This window comes from Orcinus orca, chromosome 21, assembly GCF_937001465.1.
Source record: "Orcinus orca chromosome 21, mOrcOrc1.1, whole genome shotgun sequence".
Classification (NCBI taxonomy): domain Eukaryota; kingdom Metazoa; phylum Chordata; class Mammalia; order Artiodactyla; family Delphinidae; genus Orcinus; species Orcinus orca.
Genome location: NC_064579.1, coordinates 6,655,850 through 6,663,623, shown reverse-complemented (window position 1 = coordinate 6,663,623; position 7,774 = coordinate 6,655,850). Strand labels below are relative to the sequence as shown.

At 46.6% G+C, this 7,774-nt stretch overlaps 1 long non-coding RNA gene across 2 annotated transcripts; it reads right to left on the bottom strand.

The window, feature by feature from the left end:
* Positions 1-585: 585 nt before the first annotated feature.
* LOC117198440 (uncharacterized) lies at positions 586-6,977 on the bottom strand. Of its 2 annotated transcripts, XR_004479616.2 has the most exons (4): positions 6,569-6,977; positions 6,183-6,401; positions 4,368-5,626; positions 586-3,720 (listed from the first exon to the last, which is right to left on the bottom strand). It is a non-coding gene; the product is annotated as an uncharacterized LOC117198440 (long non-coding RNA). The 2 variants fall into 2 exon arrangements; XR_007474683.1 differs by having other exon boundaries at positions 586-5,626.
* Positions 6,978-7,774: the final 797 nt, after the last annotated feature.

Here is a 7,774-nt window from a genome sequence, read left to right as displayed (position 1 = left end):
GAGGAGGAATCAGGCTCCCTGACTTCAGACTATACTACAAAGCTACAGTAATCAAGGCAGTATGGTACTGGCACAAAAACAGAAATATAGATCAATGGAACAGGAATGAAAGCCCAGAGATAAACTCACACATGTATGGTCACCTTATCTTTGATAAAGGAGGCAAGGATATACAATGGAGAAAAGACAGCCTCTTCAATAAGTGGTGCTGGGGAAACTGGACAGCTACATGTAAAAGAATGAAATTAGAACACTTCCTAATACCAAACACAAAAGTAAACTCAAAATGGATTAAAGACCCAAATGTAAGGCCAGACACTATAAAACTCTTAGAGGAAAACATAGGCAGAACACTCTATGACATAAATCACAGCAAGATCCTTTTGACCCACCTCCTAGAGAAAGGGAAATAAAAACAAAAATAAACAAATGGGACCTAATGAAACTTACAGGCTTTTGCACAGCAAAGGAAACCATAAACAAGACAAAAAGACAACCCTCAGAATGGGAGAAAATATTTGCAAATGAAGCAACTGACAAAGGGTTAATCTCCAAAATATACAAGCAGCTCATGCAGCTCAATATCAAAATAACAAACAACCCAATCCAAAAATGGGCAGAAGACCTAAATAGACATTTCTCCAAAGAAGACATACAGATTGCCAACAGACACATGAAAGAATGCTCAACATCATTAATTATTAGAGAAATGCAAATCGATACTACAATGAGGTATCAACTCACACCAGTCAGAATGGCCATCATCAAAAAATCTACAAACAATAAGTGCTGGAGAGGGTGTGGAGAAAAGGGAACCCTCTTGCACTGTTGGTGGAATATAAATTGATACAGCCACTATGGAGAACAGTATGGAGGTGCCTTAAAAAGCTAACAATAGAACTACCATATGACCCAGCAATGTCCCTACTGGGCATATACCCTGAGAAAACCATAATTCAAAAAGAATATTCCACAATGTTCATTGCAGCACTATTTACAATAGCCAGGACATGGAAGCAACTTAAGTGTCCATCAACAGATGAATGGATAAAGAAGATGTGGCACATATATACAATGGAATATTACTCAGCCATAAAAAGAAACGAGATTGAGTTATTTGTAGTTAGGTGGAGGGACCTAGAGTCTGTCATACAGAGTGAAGTAAGTCAGAAAGAGAAAAACAAATACCATATGCTAACACATATATATGGAATCTAAAAAACAAATGGTTCTGACAAACCTAGGGGCAGGACAGGAATAATGACGCAGACGTAGAGAATGGACTTGAGGACACAGGGAGGGGGAAGGGTAAGCTGTGACAAAGTGAGAGAGTGGCATGGACATATATACACTACCAAATGTAGAATAGCTAGCTAGTGGGAAGCAGCTCCATGGCACAGGGACATCAGTTCGGTGCTTTGTGACCACCTAGAGGGGTGAAATGGAGAGGGTGGGAGGGAGGCTCAAGAGGGAGGGGATATGGGGATGTATGTATGCATAAAGCTGATTCACTTTGTTATACAGCAGAAACTAACACACCATTGGCAAGCAATTATTCTCCAGTAAAGATGTTTAAAAAAAAAAAGATGATAGATACAAATGCATCTCATTTTTATCTGTCCACATCCTGTTCCCCTTTTAAGGTCCAGCTCTCATTTTGGAAATAAATTCTCCTTCCTGTGAACAACCCGAGGACCCTCCGCCTTCAGCTCTTGATATGCAAATCCCTTCCCATCTTATGTTACCTTCACTTATATTCACGTCTTATTTCTATTGGTTGAATATACCATTTCTCGAGGATTAAATCCATCACTATTCCTTCTCTGTCTTTCCACAGCACCTAATTTTGTTTAATATCTAGGAGGCACCCAATAAATGTTGATTGAGTAGTGAATGAATAAACAACATTTAATTAGACAAAATAAATGCAGGGTGTCATTTATAAAATAGAAAAATCTATGTTCCATTCCTGCAAATGGGTGGGAGATAAAGCTGTGATAGCGAGAACTTGGCCTGGGTGTGCACGGAAAAACAAAAAGCTCAGGCTTCCCTGGTGGCGCAGTGGTTGAGAGTCCGCCTGCCGATGCAGGGGACACGGGTTCGTGCCCCGGTCTGGGAGGATCCCACATGCCACGGAGCGGCTGGGTCCGTGAGCCATGGCCGCTGAGCCTGCGCGTCCGGAGCCTGTGCTCTGCAATGGGAGAGGCCACAACAGTGAGAGATCCGCATATCGAAAAACAAAAAAATTAAAAAATTAAAAAATATATAAGGAGCTCAAACTGCAAAATTCCAAGCTCTGTTCTCTCTGCAGCCTCCCTGTCTCCTGAACTTACTTCTTGCCACAGTGATACAGGACTCACACCGCTCTCTGGGATACACCATCCATCTTCAAGAGCCCACAGTCACAGGAAGAAGGGAAGAGGAGAAAAAAAAGTTCCTAAGCACATTGCACCATTGGTTTTGACCCCCAGCCAAGGCCTTCCACCCGCAGAAATCTCCCAACTATCACATTTCTACTGCTCTGGCCGATAACGAAGATAATTGTTCCATCCACTTTGTCAAAGCTGAAATGAAAAGAGGGCAAAGCAAAATGATGCCATCGTAAATCACGGGGCTGAGACAGCCAAAGAGGGACAAGATAGCAACTTCATTAAGGGTTATGTATTGTGCCATTAAGTTGGCGGGGGGTCACCTTTCGTGTCACACCCGGCCTCTGTGATGCATTGCCAGCTCTTCTTTCCAATAAAATTAAACGGAGATGTAAAACTGATTAAGGCCATGTTTGCTTCAGCCCGTGGCAAAGGGAACGGTACAGGGGGAATCATTGATAGAAGATTGCCACTGATGCATAATGACAGCAATTTCTCTTCCTGGTCATTTCACTGCTGACCTTGCCCATTAAAAGAAGCCCAGCTGCCTTGGAGAAAGAGACCCTTCATCTCCCATCACCCCACGACCCCATGGCAGTCCCTGTACCCCTGACCGCTGGTCCTCACCCAAACAACACGACTAGAAATACTGCAAGCTGGAATTGGAGGGGGAGTATTGGTTCCCATGGATATGCACTGTGGACCCTCGATGCCACTGTTAGCATTTTTGTGAACGACTCGACTCTCCAACTGGTTATAGACGATTCTACCCTTCACTAGCTTTTAGACGCCGCCATGCTGAAAATTAGGTGTTGGCCTGCTTGGTCTGAGCCTCAGACTCACAAGGCCAGGGTCTCTCTGTGTCATCTCGGTCATTGCTGAGGTGTGGAAGCTGCTCACTTTATCCTCACAATCCCAAATTACGTCTTTCAACACTTTCTGAACTCTACAGTTTAGACAACTTCCATGGAGCCAGACTCTTCCCATTGTTCCGTCAACAAATAGTTATGAGGGGTCTGTTGGGCCCCAAGCACTCTGCTAAACATCGAGGTGGTGAGACAGGCAGTCATGCCCCTGCCTTCACGGGGCTCCCAGTCAAGTGCAACTTTCCACTGAAATCATATCAGTAGCTCCCGTTGGTTGAATGTTTACCACAAACCAAGCATTGTTCTAGTAATTTACTTGCATTAACTCATTTAATATTCATAACAAGAGAGAATGATTTTTACTATTATCTCCAGTTTATAAAGGAGGAAAGAGGGGGAAATGGAGGCTAAGTACCTTGTCCTGAGACACATGGGAAATAAGTAGTGGAACCGGGATTTCAGCTGCCGTGAGCTGAAGCCAGGAGCTAAACCCCAAGGAAAATGTTTCATTAATAGTCTCCGTGCTTTCTCTATCTTCTCTTCACCCCCATCAAGTTGCTGATTCATTTTATCCCACCTCCAAGAAGAAAGAGTATGTTTTTAGCAAATGGAATTCAATGCTAGGTCTTCGTTTTCCTGTAGGTTAGGTTTGCCAACAAATAAATACCATTTATATCCCAGTTAATAAACATTTTATATCACAGGACGTAAGATCCTATATTTTCTCTTTATTTCACTTGATGTCTGAAGTTGGTACTTCATGGTATATATAAGAAAATGGGCAATGCTTATCTATCCATCCCTCAAACTTTATATCCTGACCTACTATTGGCCAAGATGATGGCCAGTAGTCGTGAAAAAAAACACAGGCAAACAGGGCATCGGGAAACAGCTTTGGCCGTGGCTGTGATCCCCCTGGTGTTACTGGCTCTTCCTCTGTATTTTCAGCCTAACAGTGGGGAGCAGACAATGTGAGTCTGATTCTCTGGCCGTTGTCCTCAGAAATCACAGCCGTGAAACACAGATATCAACATGACCTCATTTTCATTTTCACTAATATACATATGGCCTCACTGTCATAGCCACCTCCCCAAGCAGTGAAGGGAGATCTCTTTTTTCCAGACTCACTTACCAGAATTTTGCAACCTCAATCTGTCTGTCTGTCTGTCCCTCTGTCTTTGTCCCACCACTTTCCCGGCTCTGAGGGAATCCAAGGACTGCAGCTGCCCTGAGTGAGAAGGTTGTAAATGACAACAGCTGACCCTCTGCCAGCAAAGTGATCAGACCAGAAAGGGACTAAGTTAAACCAGACTGGCTCCACCTACCACATCTAACCGTGAGCCCACATCCTGGGAAAGAGTCAAAAGCTTTGGATAAGATGAAGACAGGGACTCTGCCCATTTTCCACTTGGTGAGTCATGGGGTGTGGAAGGAGATGCCCCGGCCACCTATCCAGAAACAGCAGAGAAAGGACAAACCCAGAGCGAGCACGCGCCTGTCGTATTACTCCTCTTTGCCCTTGCCTGCCCCTCCAGAACCCCGGCCCTGAGCTCTCCTGCAAATGGCCTGATGGTGCTTTTTCCACACCACGAGTTCATGAGAGGGAAACCTCTTCTTTGCCTCAAGGGCTCCAGGAAATAAGTTTTCATTTATACGGTGCATTATAGCCCTCACAGAACTTCACAGTCACGAATGACCTACAATCCCTACAACGTTTTGTGAGGTGAGTGTTATTATCCCCTCTTTCCAGACGAGGAAACCCAGGCTCAGAGATGCTCTGGAGGCCACACAGCACTTAGGCCACAGAGTTGGCCTGGACAGATGGACGATCTGCTTACACAGGAAGAGAATTTCCACCCCTGCCTGGGAGAAGAGGCAAGGTTGCCTAAAAGCAGTTTGCATAGCACCTCCTGGCCACCAGCTGCTCGGGCCACCAGGAACTGTCTCCCCGGAAATGGCCAAGGTAGTAAGCAGGGGCCTCCACCTCCCACCCCTGCCCCACGCCCTCCTTTAATGTTCTCAGGACACTGGGACCTGGCCTTCCTTCCCTCTGTCCAGGATGGAAGTGCCCACCTGGGGCCGGATGCCAAGGCAGCCCCGGGCTAGTCAAGCTCATGGCCAGGACAGCTGTGGGCCAGTTGCCTGCATTGCCTCTTAGGAGAAGTAAGATTGGTAAGAAACGGTCATTATTAACATCCTCACGAAAGACGTGTTATTGACCCTTACCCTTCATCGGCCCTGCAGGAAGCAGATGGGGATTGGGTCACTGCCTCAAGGCTCCTGGAGCAGAGATGCTCAAAGTGGTGGGGCGTGGCGTGTCCCGGCCTCGTCCCCTTCCCGTTCCCCGCCCTGGTCCCATCTGTGTCTATGTGAACAAAGGCTGTGGCCTCACTGAAAAAGAAAAAAAGAGGTTTAGGGAAAAAAATACCTAAAATTGGAGTAGCTGTCTTAGCAAAACAGATGGGAGCCTCATGGCAAGCAGTACGTTCAAGGAGGACAAACTTTTATTATTCAGTCAGCAAATGCAAGCTTTCACTCTTAGCAATGTATCTAGACTGGAGGAAACATAAAGACACAAAGCCGCTTCTATTGCTCTTAAAGAGGCTCCCCAGGGTCCCTGGACACCTGCCAGGAGAGAATTCCTGCACCGCAGCCCTGAGCAACCCCCCCACCTGGTGCCTAACTGGGCGGTGGCTGGAATTGGAGAGGATGCAGGAAAATAATGGATTCGGTTACTAGGAGACCCTTATCACTTATGTCCCCCAAGCCAGCCGGGCAGCGAATCCCTGGAAACTGCTCAAGAGTACCTTCTCCTATGTCCTTATTTAATTTGCCTAAAATGATCGTGGGCCACGAGGCTCGAGAGCTGTAGGTGACTCGGCGTGGCGCGTGGCCCCAGCTGTGTGCTGGCCACTGCCCCCTTCCCTCCCCAGCGGTTTCTCCTCACCTCTTGACCTCCTTAAGGGGTTTCAGATGATGTTCCAGTTGCCCTAAGAGTCCGTCAGGGCACATCAGCCCCTACCGCGGGGACGTGAGGACGCTGAATGTTGGGGCTTGAACCTTCCAGCATCCCCACTCCCAACTCCATCCAGACAGAGCAGCCTCATTTTTTCTCCGTCCGTCCTCCCGGGAGAGCTGTGGATGGTGTCTGGAGAAAGGAATTTCCCTGGGGAAACAGAAACCACTTTTGAGAACCTCTAAGGAGGTTATCTGAGTCACTTGCGAGCTCCGATGTTTTGTGACAAAGGATTATTTTCTGTGACTAAAAGTCAATTCGCGAAGGGTTTACACTCACTTTAATGCCCAGCGAGATTCCCGGCACACTTCCCTTACCTCCTTCCTGGGGGTATAGTTCAGGAAAAGAGCCAAGCCCCTTGGTCTCCCAGGCCCAGGTCACTACTGACTCGTCCACGCAATGTTGACTAACTGCTAGGGACCAGGCAGCCTGCCAGCTTTGAGTCAGCGTCTTCTCAAGAATCAGGATTTCTGGAAACTCCCTACGGCCTGGCGCTTAACATCACAGACTTTGGGTCAGACTGACCTGGGTTTCAGCACTAGCTCACCATCTGAGGACCCACAGGAGGTGGCCAAGTCTTTTTTTTTTTTTTTTAACATCTTTATTGGAGTATAATTGCTTTACAATGATGTGTTAATTTCTGCTTTATAACAAAGTGAATCAGTTATACATATACATATGTTCCCATATCTCTTCCCTCTTGCGTCTCCCTCCCTCCCACCCTCCCTATCCTAGGTGGTCACAGAGCACCGAGCTGATCTCCCTGTGCTATGCGGCAGCTTCCTACTAGCTATCTATTTTACGTTTGGTAGTGTATATATGTCCATGCCTCTCTCACGAGTCTTTCTGAATCTCAGTGTCCTCGTCTGTAAAAATAAGGTCATAAAGATCAAATGAGAACATCGCTGAAAGTACACCGCATGGCCAGTGTGAAAACACTTAACACAGGGTAAGTGCTCCAAGAAACGTCAGTGATGATTACTTTTAGGTTAAATCACTCCCTGTCACTCACCTGAACTAGCTCGGCTCCCTATGAACTGGTTTGACTGACTCCAATGTGACCCGTTCACTCCATCCTTCACTTTAACCTGAGGGATTTTGCTTCATTCTCTGAATTTTTTTTTTTTTTTTTTTGCGTTACGTGGGCCTCTCACTGTTGTGGCCTCTCCCATTGCGGAGCACAGGCTCTGGACGCACAGGCTCAGCAGCCATGGCTCACGGGCCCAGCCGCTCCGCGGCATGTGGGATCTTCCCGGACCGGGGCACGAACCCGTGTCCTCTGCATCGGCAGGCAGACTCTCAACCACTGCGCCATCAGGGAAGCCCCATTCTCTGAATTCTTGTTCATGCTTCCAGGCGAAATTCAAATGCCATCTCCCCTGTTAAGCCTTTCTTAATTCTCAGACACAAAATGAAGCTTCCATATCTCCAGGGCACACTTACATTTCTCTATCGTTGCACTTAATGCATTGTATTCATTCACTGATTCAACACATGTTTGTTGAGTGACTGTCAGATGCCAA